Below are 18,654 nucleotides of genomic sequence, written 5' to 3'. Positions count from 1 at the left end.
CCTCCTTAAATGTTATACCTTGCTTGCCTCACCCTAGTCCAGATGCTGATTCCCAAGTCAGAGAGCCCAAAGTACCAGTTTCTGAGATCCTTTGGATAATGGAGTCAGTTCATTACTGCCATTTCTGTGAATACAGAGATTCTACAAATGTAGAAAGAAGACAATATAAATGAAATTCAGCAATCATGATTTTATTCATCACATGGATATTAGACTAGCATTCTGTTTATTTGCCCTCCATGTTGCAGCTAAACAAAGTCTTGATATAGACTTTGTAATGAGCGTGCATTAATTATTGGCTTTGGGAATCTCCTTGAATTAAACTCTTGACATTATTCCTTGATCTCAAAGCCCTATGATTTTTCAGAATATCAATAGCACATCTAAACGTGGACAAACCTATCATTCCTATCCAACTGTCTAACCATACCCACTTTGCAAAGCATATGTGAATACCACCTAATTAGCTGTGAAGTGCATTTTGGCATATGTCGGAAGTTAAAGCCACTTCCTTGGAGGAACTCATACACTGAATTTATCTTTATTAAGGCCTTGTCCAAATGATAAATATGCACTGCCTCCTTGCTATCTACTGCTTGTAAATAAATCACTTTAGGATTGATTTGCTAATGGCTTTTTTCAATTTAAGGATCTTCCTGCCCCAAAGGTCACACTGTCCTTTTTCACAAATGCTGGTAACCAAACAGAGGACACCAAACTGATGGTACAGTGAACAAAGAAAGGGAACCAGGGACAAGAGAAAGCATGTCCCTTTGCACAACCCAGAAAAAACAGCTCACAGGACACAATAATATAGTTCCTCAAACCACAGTTTGAGTGCATGAATGAACAGATGGAGTGTATTCATTATTTTTTCAGTGAAGCACTTTGAACAAAAAACATGACTTCAGGCAGGAATTTCAACTTCTCCAGGAGTATTTCAGCTAATATAAGTGAAGTAGACTGGATTTGAGACATTCGGGAGTGGTAGGGACTGCAGGGAAATGGGGTACACTTCCTACCCAAAAGAAGGCAGCCCCTACTCTACCCTAGACACATTTTGCCACATGGAAATGTGGGCTAAATCTTGATAGATCCTCTGATTCTTTAAGAGAAGCAGGGAATCTGACTTTTTTTAAACCTGCTGGCTCCCAATTTTTAAATGTTGGAAAGTTAGTTTAATAATTTTAAAGTTACTCTGGGAGACAAATACAATTTTGCTGAAGGCTAGATGTGTTTTGCTAAGTTGAAGTCTAGCTCCAGTGCATTTGTGATTCCTTGCTCAAGATATAACTCTAGATTCACTTGATGACTTTTAATGGTTCAGACAGTCATATTTAGGTTGCATATTTTTAGGATACCAAGACATTAAGATGTTCTTTTAAACAGAATTATATTCATCTTTGTCTCACTGGATATAAGTAGCTCAGCCTGCCTGCAGCCATAGCTTGCTCTCCATATTCCCAGCACAACACAACTGTAGACACTTGCTTTCTATTGACCAGATGCAACTGATTATCCTACCTTCACCTGTAGGATTAGGCCATGGAACCCCATGGACCCACCTCCTTCCTGAGGAAGAAGTACATGGAAAAAGTGCTCTGTTAACCATCTTGCATTTCTTAAATTCTTAACTTCTTGCTTGTCTGAACTGCTATGTCTTGGCCCTGGTGACTTCTCCTTACCTATTTTTGCATTTGGCACTTGGTGACTAATAGAAGTGGAGCTTGAATCTAGGAGTCTGCTTTTTGAGGGAATTTGTTCTCTAAATTTATTCCTTATCATTTGAAGTAATACTTCTTTGATTTGCCCCAGGTCCTAAATCAGTTTGAAGTTTCCCTAACTTTGTGATCTAAGCTGTAAAATTACTTCATGGCCAGTGGAAATCAAACACATCCCAAATATTTTTTAACTTCCAGTGGAGCCTCATATACTTCCTGGGCACCTTACAGGGCATGCTGTCCCTGTCACACACTATATTTACTTGGAATTAAACATAACCTCTGTATCTTGCACTCTCCCCTCACCATGCATGAGCTCAATAGACTTTACCAGTATGTTTGGCAGAGTCACATAATTACCACCCCCTCCACAGGCTTGCTCCATCTTACTCTTTCACTCTGCCCTTTCCATCTCAACTCATCACCCCTCCCTCCCATATTGCATTAGGAACCCTAATTATTTCTGAATTCTTTCCCACCAATACTGACATTGCAACCACTGCATTCTTCTGTGGCCTTGTCGCCAGTTAACCTTCAGGTCTTTAGGGATGGGAATCACTTTTGTGAACCTGAAAAACTCAGGTTCTTTTTGTTAATTAACAAAAACACACAGTGCTGAGAAATTTTGTTCCCTAAACTCTTAGACTGTTAGAAACTTTGCTGTGTGAAATAATATTAGTAAAAATGGAACATCTCACTTTTACCTGGAAGCAGTCTTGATTTCCAACCCAGGTGCAGAGATTCAGATAAGGGGTTTTCAAACATTCTACATTTATCTTAATTTTGTAGTTTCCAAGGAAGCAGGACCCTCAGTCTGTTTGTCAGCCCAGGCCTGATGTTGACCCCTTTACATGCAGCCCCCTTTGCTTTGACACCATCAAAATACTACTTTATTTAAACTTACCTATACTCGACTCTTTCCCCAAATCAAAATATCCCTGTCACTTCCTTTGTTTTATGAGTTGCCCCATGGTTCCTCTGGTGTGCAGTCTTCCTTGCAGCAGCAAGTTAGTAAACCAAACTTTGTCAGATTACAGGGGTGTTCCTGGTGGTCTTTATTAGATGGGCTTTATTGCCTCCTGCTTTAAGCATTTATTAAAGTATTTGCCCCAATATGTGCAGTTTTCTCCCTGTGAGGAGTTATCATTCATTATAATATAACCTCTATGAAGGCAGGGAACTTTGCTTTCTTCACTTCTGTAGAGAAGTGCTTGAACCATAGCAGGCACATGTTGAAAGAAAGAATGGACTTCTGGGGAAGATGGCAGAGTAGGGAGCTCCATTACTCACTCCTCCTCCAAAACAGCTAGGAACAGGCAGAAATTGTCTGGAACATCTGTTCTGGGGCTCTGGAGGCCAGGGGAGCACTGTACAGCATCCAGGGAAGAGCAGGAAGAAAAGACTGAAAAACTGCAATGTATACCTGTGAGTAGCTTGCTCCTCTGTGGCTGCTGGTGCCCATACCCCACTCTTGAGGCAGGCTACCTTGGGGTCCAGTCCCTGGCTAGCTGCTGCATATGGGATGGAGAGGGACATGGAATTCCTCTTCCCCCAAAACAGGTGGGGGCACAACCAAGTACTGATCACAGCTTTTGATCAGTGAATTTAGATCATTGTGTCCTGGCTTTGAGCTGCCATTTTAGCCTGCCCCAGACAGGGGCTGCTTCAGCAATTGTTTCAACTCCACGCATATTGAGGTCAGAGGTCACAGAGGTTCAAATACTCAAGGCCTCCTTATTTCCTTATGGCTGTGAAGAAAAGTTTGCAGAAGAGCACCATATGTTGGGCAGGCCAAGAAAGCACAGCTTTGGGGAGCCAGCAAAAAAGCTTTGTTGGCTTTCCTGACCCTCTCCCCAGGGCTCTGTGCCCCTTGCATGTGTCCTCATCCCTGTTTTGGCTGGGAAATACTGATTTGGGTGTCTTTTCTGGGCTGACTCTCCTCCTGGAATTTGCCCTCCAGGCAAAAGCAGTTGGAGGCAATGAAAAGGGAGTAAAAAAAACTTTAAAGTCAAAACAAAACTAACAGAAAAGATCAAGATTCCTGGAGAAGGAACAGAGGAAAGTAAGCTCTCCCCTGGGGGTGAAATAATTACAAAAATAGTGCAATCTTAAAAATTGCACTGCATACCCAAGGCAAGAATTAGATGAAGAAGAACTGAAAATATCTGATCAGTTAAGCATGGACAATTCTAAATGTCTAGAATAAGTTGAACCAGGTGTCAAAAAGAGCCTTAAAACAAAGCCAATCAACAATAAAACCCTAGGCAAGAGAGAGTAACTGAACTTCAGAGAAAATTCATTAAGATAATCAGATGAGTAGACATTGGCAAAAAATTATAAGCCATACTAAGAAATGGGAAGATATGGCCCAGTAACAGGAACAAATAAAACTTCAGACAAGATACATGATTTGGAACAACTAATCAAAGATGCTTAAACAAATCTAAATCAATTCAAGGAGATGAATGAAAATATGGGTAAAGACATAAAGGATATTAAGAGGACACTAGGTGAGCCTAAAGAAGAATTAGGAAGTATGAAAAGAAACATAACAGAACTTAAAAGAAAGAAAGGCACAGTGAAAAAGATTAAAATACACTAGAGCATAAGCATCAGATATGAGCAAGCAGAAGTAAGAATCAAAGAAGTAGAAGATAGGACAATCAAAATCTTGCTGTCAGAAGAACAGGTAGAAACAACAATGGAAAAAAATTGAGCAGGTCTCAGAATTGTATGATAGCATGAGTTGCACAAACATACATGTCATAGGTGCCCCAGAAGGAGAAGAGAATGGAAAAGTTACAGAAAGAATATTTGAAGAAATAATGCCAAAAATTTCCCAGCTCTTACTAAAGACATAAATATACATGCCCAAGAAACGCAAACATGCCAAAAAGAATAAATCCTAATAGATCTACTCTGAGACACGTATTAATCAGAATATCCAATGCTAAAGATAAAGAGAGAATTCTAGAGCAGCAAGAGAAAAGTGATTCATCACGTGCAAGGGAAATGCAATAAGACTAAGTGCTGCTTTGTCATCAGAAACCATATAGGCAAGAAGGCACTGGCATGATATATTTAAGGAAAGGAAAGCAAAAAATTGCCAACCAAAAATGATTTATCCAGAAAAACCATCCTTCAAAAAGTAGGGAGAGTATAAAGTATTCACAGATAAACAGAAGCTGAGAGAGCTCGCCAAAACACAGACTGGCCATACAAGAAATACTAAAGGGAATTCTGCAGGCTGAAAGGAAAAGATAGGAGAGACTTGGAAGAGAGTGTAGAAATGAAGATAATCAGTAAGGGTAACAAAAAAATAAAAAGAGTTAAATAGAAGATAAGACATAAAATCCAAAGAATAAAATGGTTGAAGTAAGTACTGCCATTACAGTAATAACATTGAACGTTAATGGATTAAAATCTCCTATCAAAAGAACAGATTGGAAGAATGGATAAAAAAATATGATTCATGTATGCTGTCTATAAGAGAGTCACCTTAGACTCAAGGACAGAAATAGATTTAAAGCAAAATGTGGGAAAAGATATTCCACCCAAACAAAACCAAAAAAGAGTTGGGGTAGCTGTACTAATATCAGACAAAACAGAATTTAAATGTAAAACTGTCATTGAAGACAAAGAAGGACACTATACATTAATAAAATGGGCAATCCACTAAGAAGAAATGAAATTCATAAATATTTATGCATCTTGTAATGGTGCCCGAAAATACATGAGGCAAATAAAGGCAAAACTGAAGGGAGAAATAGATGTCTCTACAGTAATAGCTGGAGACTTCAATACACTGCTTTCATCAATAGATAGAACATCTATACAGAGGACCAGTAAGGAAAGAAAACGTGAACAAAAGGATAAATGAGCTATACCTAACAGATACATACAGAACATTACATGCCCAAATGAAAGGATATATATTCCTCTGAAGTGCTCATGGATCTTTCTCCAGTATAGGCCACATATTGGGTCACAAAACAAATCTCAATAAATTTAAAAAGATTGAAACCTTCAAAGTACTTTTTCTGATTATAACAGAATGAAGCTGGAAATCAATAACAGGTGGAGAACTAGAAATTTGACAAATAATATGGAAGTTAAACAACATACTTTTAAACAATCAATGGGTCAAAGAAGAAATTGCAAGAGAGATCAGTAAATATCTGAAGACAAATGAAAATGATAACACAACATATCAAAACTTATGGGATGCAGTGAAGGCAGTGCTGAAAGAGAAATTTATAGCCCTAAATGCCTACATTACAAAGGAAGAAAGAGCTAAAATCAAAGACTTAACTCTGCACCTCAAGGAACTAGAAAAAGAGCAGCTAATTAATCCCAAAGCAAGCAGAAGGAAAAAAATAACAAAGGTTAGAGTAGAAATGAATGAATTTGAGAATAAAAATCAATAGAATTAAAAAAAAATAAAAGTTGGTTCTTTAAAAAGATCAATAAAATTAACAAACCCTTAGCTAGATTGACAAAGAAAAAAAGAGAGGAAATGCAAATAAAATCAGAAATGAGAGAGGGGGGCTTTACACTGACCCCACAGAAATAAAAAGGATCATCAGAGGATACTATGAACAACTGTATGCCAACAAATCAGACAACTTAGATGAAATAAACAGATTCCTAGAAAAACAGGAACAACCTGCATTGACTCCAGGAGAAATAGAAGATGATAACAGAACAATTACAAGTAAAGAGATGTAATCAGTCATCAAAAACTTACCAACAAAGAAAAGCCCAGGACCAGATGGCTTCACAGGGGAACTCTACCAATCATTCCAAGAATTCATACCAATCCTGCTCAAACTCTTCCATAAAATTGAAGATGAGGCAACACTACCTATCTCATTCTAGTAAGCCCTCTCACCCTAATACCAAAGCCAGATAAAATACTACAAGAAAAGAAAATTACAGATCAATTTCTCTTATGACTATAGAAGTAAAAGTCCTCAATAAAATACTTGCAAATTGAATTCAGCAGTATAGTAAAAGAATCAAACCATACAGTGTTTGCCTTTTTGTTTCTGGCTTATATCATTCAGCATAATGTGCTCAAGGTTCATCCACATTATTATATATTCCATGACTTTATTCTATCTTACAGCTGTGTAATATTCCATTGTATATATATACCACAGTTTGTTTACCCACTCATCCATTGATGGACATTTGGGCTAGTTCCATCTCCTGGCAATTGGTGAATAATGCCACTATAAACATCAGTGTGCAACTGTCTGTTTGTGTCCCCACTTTTAGTTCCTCTGAGTATGTACCTAGTAATGGGATTTTTGGATCACATGGCAATTCTATACTTAGCTTCCTGAGGAACTACCAAACTGCCTTCTAGAGCAATTGCACCATTCTACATTCCCATCAACAGTGAATGAGTGTAATTATTTCTCCACATCCTCTCCAGCACTGGTAGTTTTCTGTTTTTGTTTTTTTTTTCTTTTTGATAATGGCCATTCTAGTAGGTGTGACATGATATCTCATTGTGGTTTTGATTTGCATTTCCCTAATAGCTAGTGAAGTTGGGCATCTTTTCATATGTTTTTTGAGCCATCTGTATTTTCTCTTCAGAATAGTGTCTGTCCATGTCTTTTGCCCATTTTTAATTGGGTTGTTTGTCTTTTTGTTGTCAAGTTGTAGGATCTCTTTAAATATTTTGAATATTAAATGCTCATCTGATATGTGGTTTCCAAATATTGTCTCCCATCAAGTAGGCTGCCTTTTTACTTTCCTGACAAAGTCCCTTTATGCACAAAAGTATTCAATTTTGAGGAGATTCCATTTATCTATTTCTTCTTTCATTGCTCACACATTGGATGTAAGGTCTAGGAAACCAACTCCTATCACAAGATCTTTAAGATATTTCTCTACATTATCTTCTGAAAGTTTTATGGTCATAACCCTAATGTTTAGGTCTTTGATCTGCTTTAAGTTAATTTTTGTATAAGGTGTGAGATAGGAGTCCTCTTTCATACTTTTGGATATGGCTATTCAGTTCTCCAAGCACCATTTGTTGATATGCTGTGTCTCAGTTGAGTTAACTTGACTGTCTTATCAAAGATCAATTGTCTGTCCACTTCTGAAGCCATAAGGTCAACGTCCCTTTCCAGCATGAAGAAGGTAAAATGGTCATTGCCTAGATAGCCCTAAGATTGAGAGAATGATCAAATGAGAGGGAGGAGGTATAACAGAGAAATTTGGATTTAAAAAAATGACTGTAACTACTGACTCATTATATAGATATTTCATTTCTTTTTAGTGTCTAGTGTTTTAGAATAGCCAGAGGGAAATACCTGAATTTGTTGAACTGTAATTCAGTAGCCCTGATCTTTGATAAGAATTGTAAAACTATATAGCAAAAAAAAAAAGTCAGTTGCCCATGTTTATATGGATCTACTTCTAGATGTTTTGTTCTGTTCCACTGATCTATATATCTATCTCTGACATATAGATATATCTCTGTCTACATATGACATCAATATATATGTCTGTTTATGACATAGTGTTGGGGTTAGGGTTAGGGATGTCTAAATATGATATGTATCACATATAGGTATATCTCTGACATATCTCAGATCTATATATCTATCTCTACACTATCTTAGTTAACCTACCACTATTGTAATCTTAAAATTTACTAGAGCACAACACTAGAGGTCAATGGAGGGGGTGGTAAGGGGTATTGGATGTTTGGGGTTTTCATGTTTCTTTTTATTTCTTTTTCTGGAGTAATGCAAAAGTTCTGGGGATGATCATGGTGATGAATGCACAAATATGTGATGATACTGGGAACCACTGATTGTATACCTTGAATGGATTGTATGGTGTGTGAATGTATCTCAGTAAAACTACATTAAATAAAGAATTACACACCATGATCAAGTGGATTTTATCCCAGGTATGCAACAGTGGTTCAACAGAAGAAAATCAATTAATGTAATACACCTCATTACAAATTGAAGGGGAAAAAAACACATGATCATCTCAATTGGACACAGAAAAGGCATTTGACAAAATCCAGAATACTTTTTTGATAAAAATGCTTTGAAAGAGAGGAATAGAGGGAACCTTCCTCAACATGTTAAAGGGATTATATGAAAAGTCCACAGCTAGCATCATACTCAGTGGTGAAAGACTGAAAGTTTTCCCTATAAGATCTGGAACAAGTCTGGAACTTTGCCTTTTGGTCCCTCTGGGGACTGAAACTAAAGGCAGGCAAATTTTTTTTTCACTGCTGGGTGGGCCTAGCTCTATGAACACCCTCCATTTGGGGGAGTATTTATGGCCACTGCTCTCCCGTCTCTCTCTTGCAGACACACTACAGTGCAAGGCCAAGATAGGGGAAAAAGTGTCAAGTATTGAAGGGGTGGTAAAAGGGAAGGATTTGTCCAACATTTCTTTCCCTTATAAACTCACTTTTTGGTTTTTCTTCCAGTGTTCCAATCCCATTTTCCCTTTTTAGTATTCTCCAGGGGGTTATGTTTAATGATGACTAAGGTCCTCTTGAGTCATATCTCTGGAAAACCAGCTCTGTGAAGTGTATGCCAATTTCCATGGCATAAATGCACACATCTAGGCCTATTTCAACCTATCAACATTTCCTTACTAAAAGTGGTAATTGGAAGAGATGTCCACAATTGGCTCTTTTTTCAGTTTTATTGAGATATATTTACATACCATACAATCATCCATAGTGTACAATCAGTTGTTCACAGTACCATCATATAGTTGTGCATTTATCACCACAATCAATTTTTGAATATTTTCCTAATTCAAAAAAAATTAAAACAAGAATAAAATTACAAGTAAAAAAGAACACCCAAAACATCCAAACCCACCATCCCCCCATATTCATTTAATTTTTGTACCCATTTTTCTACTCATCTGTCCATACACTGGACAAAGGCAGTGTGAGCCACAAGGTTTTCACAATCACATGGCACACTGTATAAGCTATATAGTTATGCGGTCATCTTCAAGAATCAAGGATACTGGATTGCAGCTCAACAGTTTCAGGTATGTCCTTCTAGATATTCCAAAAAACTAAAAATTAAAAATGGATAACTATATAATGCAGGAGGTACCTCCAGAATGACCTCTCAATTCCATTTGAAATCTCTTAGCCACTGGAACTTTATTTTGTTTCATCTCTTTTCCCCATTTCGGTCAAGAAGATTTTCTCAATCCCATGATGCCAGGTCCAGGCTCACCCCCAGGAGTCATGTCCCACATTGCCAGGGAGATTTACACCCCTAGGAGTCATGTCCCATGCAGTGGGGAGGGCAGTGAGCTTATCTGTCGAGTAGGCTTAGAGAGAGAGACCACATCTGAGCAACAAAAGAGGTTCCTTGGGGGTGACTCTTAGGCACAATTATAAGTAGGCTTAGCCTCTCCTTTGTAGTAACAATCTTCATAAGGGCAAACCCCAAGATCAAGGGCTCGACCTTCTAAATTGGTAGTCCCCAATGCTTGTGAGACTATCAGTAATTCCCCAGGTGGGGAAGTTTAATATTTCCACATTTTTCCCCAGTCCCTCAAGGGGGCTTTGAAACTACATTTTTATTCTTTGCCCAAATTACTTTGGAATGTATCAGGGCTTCACACTAACTTGTACAAACCAACCAGATCTCACTCCCTATTCATAGTTGCATGTAATTATGGTGTTTGAATAAACTGACCATACAAGTTAAATTATACAGTGTGCTACAGAAAATATAGATTTTGCAACAAATAAACATCCCTTCCTTTGGTCTCACACAGAAGTTGAAGTTTTAAAACACCATCAATATTGTCCTTTACCCTTTAGTCTGATTTGCCTTAGTCCTTACCAGATCTGCTTCATTCATATCTCTAATTGAAGTATGAACTCTTTTTCAGCTTTTTTAGACAGTTTCTGTAAGTGGTAATACTGTGGCCTAAGGATACATAGACTGATGAACTGAATGGAATGGTGAACTGTGGTGGATACATACAATAGAATATTGAGTGGCTACAAGAAGGAATGAAGTTGTGAGACATGTAACTATGTGAATGGCCATTGAAGACAGCATTTTGAGTAAAATAAGCCAGAAACAAAAAGACAAACATTATAATTCCTCACTAATATGGATTAACTATAATGTGCAAACTCTGAGAATTGAATCTTAGAGCATAGATTATCTGGGGAAGGCTTATTATAAAGTTTCCTAGATTGTAAGCTCTTACAGAAGTCATATCTATTCCTGAGTTGTAATGGTTATCTTAAATTCTGAGATGCTGAGCTCTTTGTGTATAACCTGGTCAGTCCCTGGAACTTCGAATATCAGTATAATACCTGAGACTCAGAGCGAGAGTTCGGCAGCTATGAATGTCAGTATTAACCCATACAATTGGCTCTTGCTAACCAATTTGTGCTGACTCCACTACTCTATTGCCTTGAGCTCTGACATTTTATGACTTCATTGTCTTGACCATTTTTTGTTTCCATTCTCCATTACAACACACATACAATTGCTGAAATTCAAAATTTAAACTATAAAATTCCTTTTCAATAGTCAATGAGGATAAAAATGAAAATATTTCTTGTAGACTTAATATGCATACTACGAAATCAAGGCTATGTCAGGGATGGGTGATGGTTGCTAACTTTTAGTAGTAATTAGAGCAGGAACATCAGGAAGTACTACAATTTTGTGGTTCTGCAATGCTTTCTGGGAATTGATGAGTGCCCCTCTGAATCCAAGTTCCAGCCATGCTGATGGTAGGTCCCCTACGCCACTCTTATAATGGACTCCTCTCTCCATTAGCTATGGTGAAGCTGACAGGGAGTAGTAATGTCAAAATATAAATAAGTAGACTACATTATTCACTCTTGTATTTACCTTCTTTCCATGTTCTTGCAACATATATCTAAAAAAAAAATGCTTCCCCCAATTTAATATAGTAATCTGCTGCCAGCAGAAGCACCTGCAAATTGATTGTGTTTACTCTAGCTTGTAAGACAAGGATGAATGACAGTAAATGTGCATGCTTGCAATTTGTCTGGGTGGGGGAAGCAGAGAGATAGCTAGAGCTGAGACTGGCTAGAACTGCTTAGCATTTGTGAGGTTTGGTCCTTATTCCTTTGATTTTTCCATAGGTATCTGTGCTCCTTCCTAAGCTTCTGCCTCACACGGTTCCTCCTTTCTTATCTTTGTTTTCCAGTTGGAGCCATTGCCCAGCAAACCTTGTCATTTGGAAAAACCTACGCAATGAACTAGGACTTTAGGAGCTGCTTATGTATGTAATTACACACATGTGTGTATGGATAGGTGCATGCATGTATGTGTGCATACATAAGTGTGCCTATGTGTGTGCATGCACCTGCATGTGTGCATATGTGTGTGTAGTCTTCCCCAGATCAAAGAGACAGGGATCCTGTGGTATACTGATAAAAATTTAACAAACTTTTTCCCCCAAAAATGGGTGATGTGTATGTATAATTGTATTTATAATTTGAAAAATAATATGTATTACTCTTTATTATAAATCCTTTATGGCTAGTTCATTCTCACAGAACACTTCTGTGGACTTTTGTTTACCTCTTGTATCCCTAACCAACCTATCATTGTGATTGATGAATGAATGTAGTTCTCACATAAATTTTGGTTATTTTCATTTATTTTACTGAGTAAGACAAAAGTGACCTAAGAAAGATGCATGTTGAAACTTCACTCATTCATCAATGATGTAAGTCCTTTGTTGACTTTGGTAATAGTTTTCAAAAGTGGATGAACATATCCTCCATTTTTTGTGTGTTAGTCACAATGTAATGGCTACAAGACATACTTAAGTTTAAGGTGCATTATTAACACTTTCTCCATCACTTTCTTAAGTCTAGACAATCAACAAAACAGTAAATCTTGCCTTGATTTGTAACTTTTGCCAATTCCCATGTTGTAAATACTGCCTACTATGGCTTAAAGGGAGAATTGATAATTTCAGAAGCCAGGAAGATTTTCTATCTCTACTTCAGTCAGCCGGCTTCTCTTGGATAATTTATTGTCAACTTCATCAGAGTCCCCCACTTGAGGCTTCTCCTGGGGAATTCAACATCACCATTGCTTTTTGAACCTGTGACCTACCCTAAAGAATTCATACTTGCCAATCCCCCCATAGTTGCATTAGCCAATTCCTATAAAAATCTCTCTCTCTGTGTGTATGTGTGTGTGTGTGTGTATATATATATATATATATATATATATATATATCCTGTTTATTCTGATTCTCTAGGGAACCCTGACAAATACATACCCAGATGTGTCTGAGTCCAAATTGGACACAAGCTGTAACTCTTGCTATACATGCTTTATCTCATTTAATTTAACTTAATCTTTATAGAAATAGTTGCTAAAATTTACTTAGTGCTTACTATTGACAGATATTTTGTAAGTGTATTATAATTGTTAACTTGATTAGTCCTCAAAAACCCTATGAAGTAGGTTCTATGAACATTCTGCCATTTTACAAATTGGAAATGGAGTCTCACAGAGGGTAAGTAACTTGGTCAGGGTCATACTCTTCAATGTCTGTGCTCTTTCTGCTATATAACACTGCCTCAAGTTACTGGACCCTACAGCTGAATCTCGAATTTATTTTAAAAGCCTTTAAAATTAACTTTATATATCTTCTGTTTTTCTTTTTTGCCCTAACTGGCATTTTTCGGGAAATCAAGCCGTTTTTGATCATGACGAAACACAAGAAAGTCTAGATCCCAATGCAGTATATCCTGTATAACTTGTCACACATCTTACTATGTGGTTCTTGGTATGCCCTGGCTCTTATACTTAAGTTGAAAATTAGATACAGAATCTGTAAAGAGAAGGAATGTTGCTGCAGATGACCAGAAACTATTTCCCTAATTCTGTTCCTTTCCCATCCTTAGACATTTTCCAGATGAAAACATATTTCAATTCAATAAACATGTATTGAACACTTACTTCGTGCAGGCACTGGGCTAAGCATTAGTGGGAAATGGAGAATGAATAAGGAATGGTTCAACAACTCAAGGCACTTTCTGTTTGGTGGGGAAGAACAATGTATATCTAAAATATAATTTCAAATAATATAGAAAGGGACTAAAATAATGAATTATTACAAACCCAACCTGTTCATTCTTTGAGCTTGATCTTCTGTGCTATGTTTGATGCATCTTAACATTAGAATGACTCTCTCTTGAGTAACAATGGTTTGGGCCTCTCAGGAACATTCTGAGACACAGAGGGAGGCCAGCCCAGGGGTCTAAAGTAGCTGTGTATTACTCACAGCATAAAGCATTACAAATTGACCTTGGGCTTCTGTGGAAGGTGGGAGATCCCAGTCCAGCAGAGGGCCAAATACGGTGCTTTGTGCTTGTCGGTTTCCCATTTAACACTCACCATGGGACCGCCCAAGCTTCGCCTTATTTCCTTTCATGTCCCAGACCTGCCAACCCTCTTTCAGGTTTGCATTTCCTGGCTTCATCATCATCCTCTCTGCCTCTCCTCAGTCAAATTAGTAGATTGGTGGGAGGTAGCCTTAAAAAGGGAAGGCTTTTCCCTGTATACCTATTATTTGCCACAATGCAGCCATTTGGGCTTTAATTGACTTCCGAGGTCCCCTCAGTGCTTTTCCCTCAGTGCATGAGGAAGTTAATTACATAATAAACCAAATGGAAATTTTTCAAAAGTTCAGTGTTATCTTTTCTCTTTCTTTGAACAACTTGGTCCAGGATGGGATACTCCAGTCACTGTGAGAACTAGCTGTAGGCAAACCTGTAAAGCTGGAGAAGTTTATGTCAAGTGCACCAAATTTAGGAGTCCTCTTTCTTAGTATGGCCTTTCATAGCCCCTAGGGTCCCTCTAAGACACCTCACCTAGGCCATGCCTCTCCCTGTGCTTTGACCCTTTCTTAGTGATTCCTTCTATCAGACTATGCATGCTCTATGTGCTATTCCTGCAAGTCCCTGCCTCAGTTAATCTGGTAAAGTAATTTATAGTAATATTAGCATCCAACAGTATGTCAGCATTGTACTAGATGCTTTATATAAATTCATTAAATCCTCTCAACAACCCTATGAGGTAGATATGCCCATTATACAAACAGAAGCCCAGAGAGGTTAAGTGACTTGTCTAAGATCACACAGCAAACAATGGAGCTAAGATTTGAATCCAGCTGTCTAACACTGGATCCCATGGCTTACAAACCACCAAATTATATTGCCAATTCTGTTTTACTAATGACCGATAATGGCCTAGTTGCTGAGGCATGTTTGTACAATTTACTAACCCTTTTCTAGAGTGCCAACTCTGTAATTTAACTTGTCATATAGTTTTTGAGTACCTACTATGAATTAGATGATATTTTCACGTTTACAGTGACATTTAATGTCCTAATTCTTAAGCATCATGAAAGGATTAGAGTGCAATGAAGGGTTAGATTGCATAGTATCGATTGTAACTACAATGGTATTTTAGGAGGTGGATTTGTACTACTAGTGTTGGATGGCCAGAGACGAAGGAGGGGGAAGGCATTTCAGGCAGCAAGGACAAACATTGCAAGGAATGGAATTGAGAAGAGGGTGAAAATGGAGAAATGAGTAGCTGTACCTGGCTAGCATAGTGGTTTTCAAGTCTCCATGTAGCTAGAATTAGAACCTCCCAAGCCCTGTGACCACAGCCTTTCCTGCTGTATCTACCAAAGTATATCTTGTGTGTGTGGTGGGGGTGGGGTGGGGTGTGGGGGTGTGGGGGGAGGAATGGAAGAGTTGAAAACTGAAGTAGTCCAGATATGTGAGGGGACAAGAGCCTGAATAATTACAGGATCTGTGATACATTTTAAAGGCAGACAGTCCAGGATAAAATGGATGAATTTAAGAGGATGGCACAATTTCTAGGATGGAAAATCAGAAAATAGGCAGTACTATTAGGTTTTAGGGGGACAATAATCAATGCCCCATTGTTCCTTTCCTGAGCTCAGAATCAATTGAGAAATAAGGCACAATAAATAAAAGATTAAAATGTTAGTATTAGTACCCTATGAATTATGCAGATTTTTCGACACCATTGTTAGCTTACCTGCACAAATGCAGTATTCCCTCCAAGAAGCCTAGCCCATCCTGTAAGGTTTCCATGTGGCTGAGAGCAGCCTAAAACACTCTCTCAGGGCAGGCACATTTGAAAGAGAAAGGTGCAGAACAGGGCCCAACCAACTTTTTCTGTAAAAAGACCATATAGTAAATATTTTAGGATATTCTGCCATATAGTTTGTCCCTATCACAACTACTTGACTCTGTCACTGTGACGTGAAAGCAGCCATAAACAGTATGTAACAGCATATAAAGGAACAAGTGTGGCAGTGTTCTAGTAAAACTACTACAAAAAACAGGTGGTGGACTGGATTCAGTCACCATAGTTGGCCGATTCCTGGCATCAAAGGAACTGAGTTGAGCAGTTTCTTCTTCAGTCTCACAAATTAAATAAGTCTTGCCCAGAGGAAATGGAAGTGAGGGGTTCTAGAGAGGTCAGGGATCCTATTCTAGTTGGAGCTTCCTTAGGGAAGAGAAACCTAAAACCTGGGAAATGCTGATTCTCCTCTAATGGATGCCGCTGACAGAGTGAAGGCAATTTGGAAGAGAAATATTGTGGAGCGATGTTTGGCATTGGAGGTGCTGAGTTTGAAGTGACAGAGCATTCAAGAGGAGGTCACATGTAGCCACGGTGATGCGGGGATCCAGATAGTACTGGTTAGGGAGAGTAGATGGTGTGCATCAGAGTCATCCCCCCATCCCACCTCTTCCAACTACTGTTAAACATTTGCTACCACATCATCTGCTTGGAGGTGAGAGCTGAAGCTGAGAGTGAATGAGTCTACCGAGCATGAGCTGAAAAAGAGCAAAGTAAACAGAGCAAAATAGCTGGGAAATATTAAGAGACTGGGGGCAGTAGAAATATAAGTAGAAAGCAGAGGCTGGGAAGAGAGGTGGGGTAAGTAGGAGGAGAACAATGAGGAAGCAGTGTTGGAGTAAGTGGCCATCACTCACTACCTATGGAATTAGGGGAAACCCACAAATCCTTGGTAAACATATCAGAAAAGGACTACATACTACTCGTCAATTACAAGACCAAAAAACCCCCCTCACTAGGTTATTTGGGTGGAGGGGGGATAAGAGACTCCAGGGAGGCTACTGACCTTTCGAATGGACCCCAAGTTTGTCTCTCTATGGCTTCCCCCATGGGTCTGCATGCTGTTTCAGACAATATCCAGGGAGAAAGATTTGGAGCAGCTGATATTATGCCACCTAACAACACTTAACACTACAATTTAAAATCCCCACTTTTGTATTTTTACTATTTAACTCACATAGAATTTTGCTGCTATAGTGGTTTAAAGTACTGGACTGCAGTTCTAGCTAAGAAATATAACAAAAGGGAATGTATCTAAAACAGAACATGCAGAAGTCTATGAACTAACCTCATATACTAGAGATCCACTAATGCTTACACCAGCCCCAATGGCCTGCTAATTTTGATGTGAGCCATCCCTAGCTCTAGTAAGCACCTTGCCCTCTTCCCATGAAATTCTGAAGCTCATGAAAATTCTGCTGCTTTTGTAGTCTAAGGACCCCAAAGTGCTTCTGACTCTGAGTGTACTTTGATCTCTGTGCAACACCAAATACCTGTAAGGTCCCAGATATCCAAAATAAAGCTCTTTTCTTGTTAACTATGGCCCCAGACCCAAACCTGAGGATACCAGATAAAGCCACATTTAAGGCTACATGAGGCTCCAAACACCAAGATTAGAAAGGCCTACCAAAAACTTTCATCTCTCAACATAATGCTTTAGTCCCCCGAAGCCACTCTTTGTGTTTATTCCATAAATTTTCTAGGCCGTGTTGGAGATTTGTGAGTGCTAATCTCTCTACCCTGATCAACTCTAACCAACTGAGATCAAACACAAGGATTTAGGTGCAAATCAATGTCTTACTTTAGAACCTCCTGATAGTAATGATGAAAACTAAAATTTATTCATGGCTTGCTAGGTATTTTTTTGTATCATACTACTTAATCTTTACATCAACCTTATGAAGTAGATATTCATGTTCGCATTTTATAGAGGAGGAAATTGAAGTACAGAAATGTTGAATAACTTGCCTAAGGTTAGCACCCTTAAGATGTGAAAGCGTAGATGCTAAGGCAGAGATGTGTTTGTTTAAATGCTGGGCAGGGAAGTGTCCTCAGGAAAGCGTCCCTCTCAGAGGAATTCATGGGTGATACCCTGCAGTTTCATTAATTTCAACATGTGCTTCAGGATGATAGAAGCTTTTGGTGTCTGTATTAATTAGGGCTCTCTAAGGAAACAGAACCAACAAGAGACATCTGTAAATATAAGATTTTATAGAAGTGTCTCATGCATTTGTGGGGATGCATGAGTCCAAATTCCATATGGCAGGAAGCACAAGTCCAAATTCCATAGGGCAGGATGCACAAGTCCAAATTCCATAGGGCAGGCAGCGAACTGGCAACTCCAATGAAGGTGTTTGATGAACTCCTCAGGAGATGCTGGCTAGCCGAAGAAGAAGAAGTTAAGGTTCTCTCTCTTCTCCCTAAAAAGTGTTCAAGTGATTGAAATAAATCCAGCTGATTATATTCTCTCATTGTGAAAGACATGCCCTTCACTGATGTAATCAGCTACAGATGCAGTCAATTGACTGATGATTTGATAAACCAGCCTTCTGGTTTATTAACCAGCCACAAATGTCCTTGCAGTAATGGTTAGGCCATTGCTTGCTTGACCAGACACCTGGGCACCATCACCTGGCCAAGTTGACACAAAACCTAAGCCTCAGAGTGTCTAATAAGGAATTTGTAAAACGTAAGTAAGCGTTGGGATTTCTCCATGTCTC

This window comes from Choloepus didactylus, chromosome X (assembly GCF_015220235.1).
Source record: "Choloepus didactylus isolate mChoDid1 chromosome X, mChoDid1.pri, whole genome shotgun sequence".
Taxonomy (NCBI): domain Eukaryota; kingdom Metazoa; phylum Chordata; class Mammalia; order Pilosa; family Megalonychidae; genus Choloepus; species Choloepus didactylus.
The sequence above is the reverse complement of the archived record's forward strand: the minus strand, read 5'-3'. Positions refer to the sequence as shown.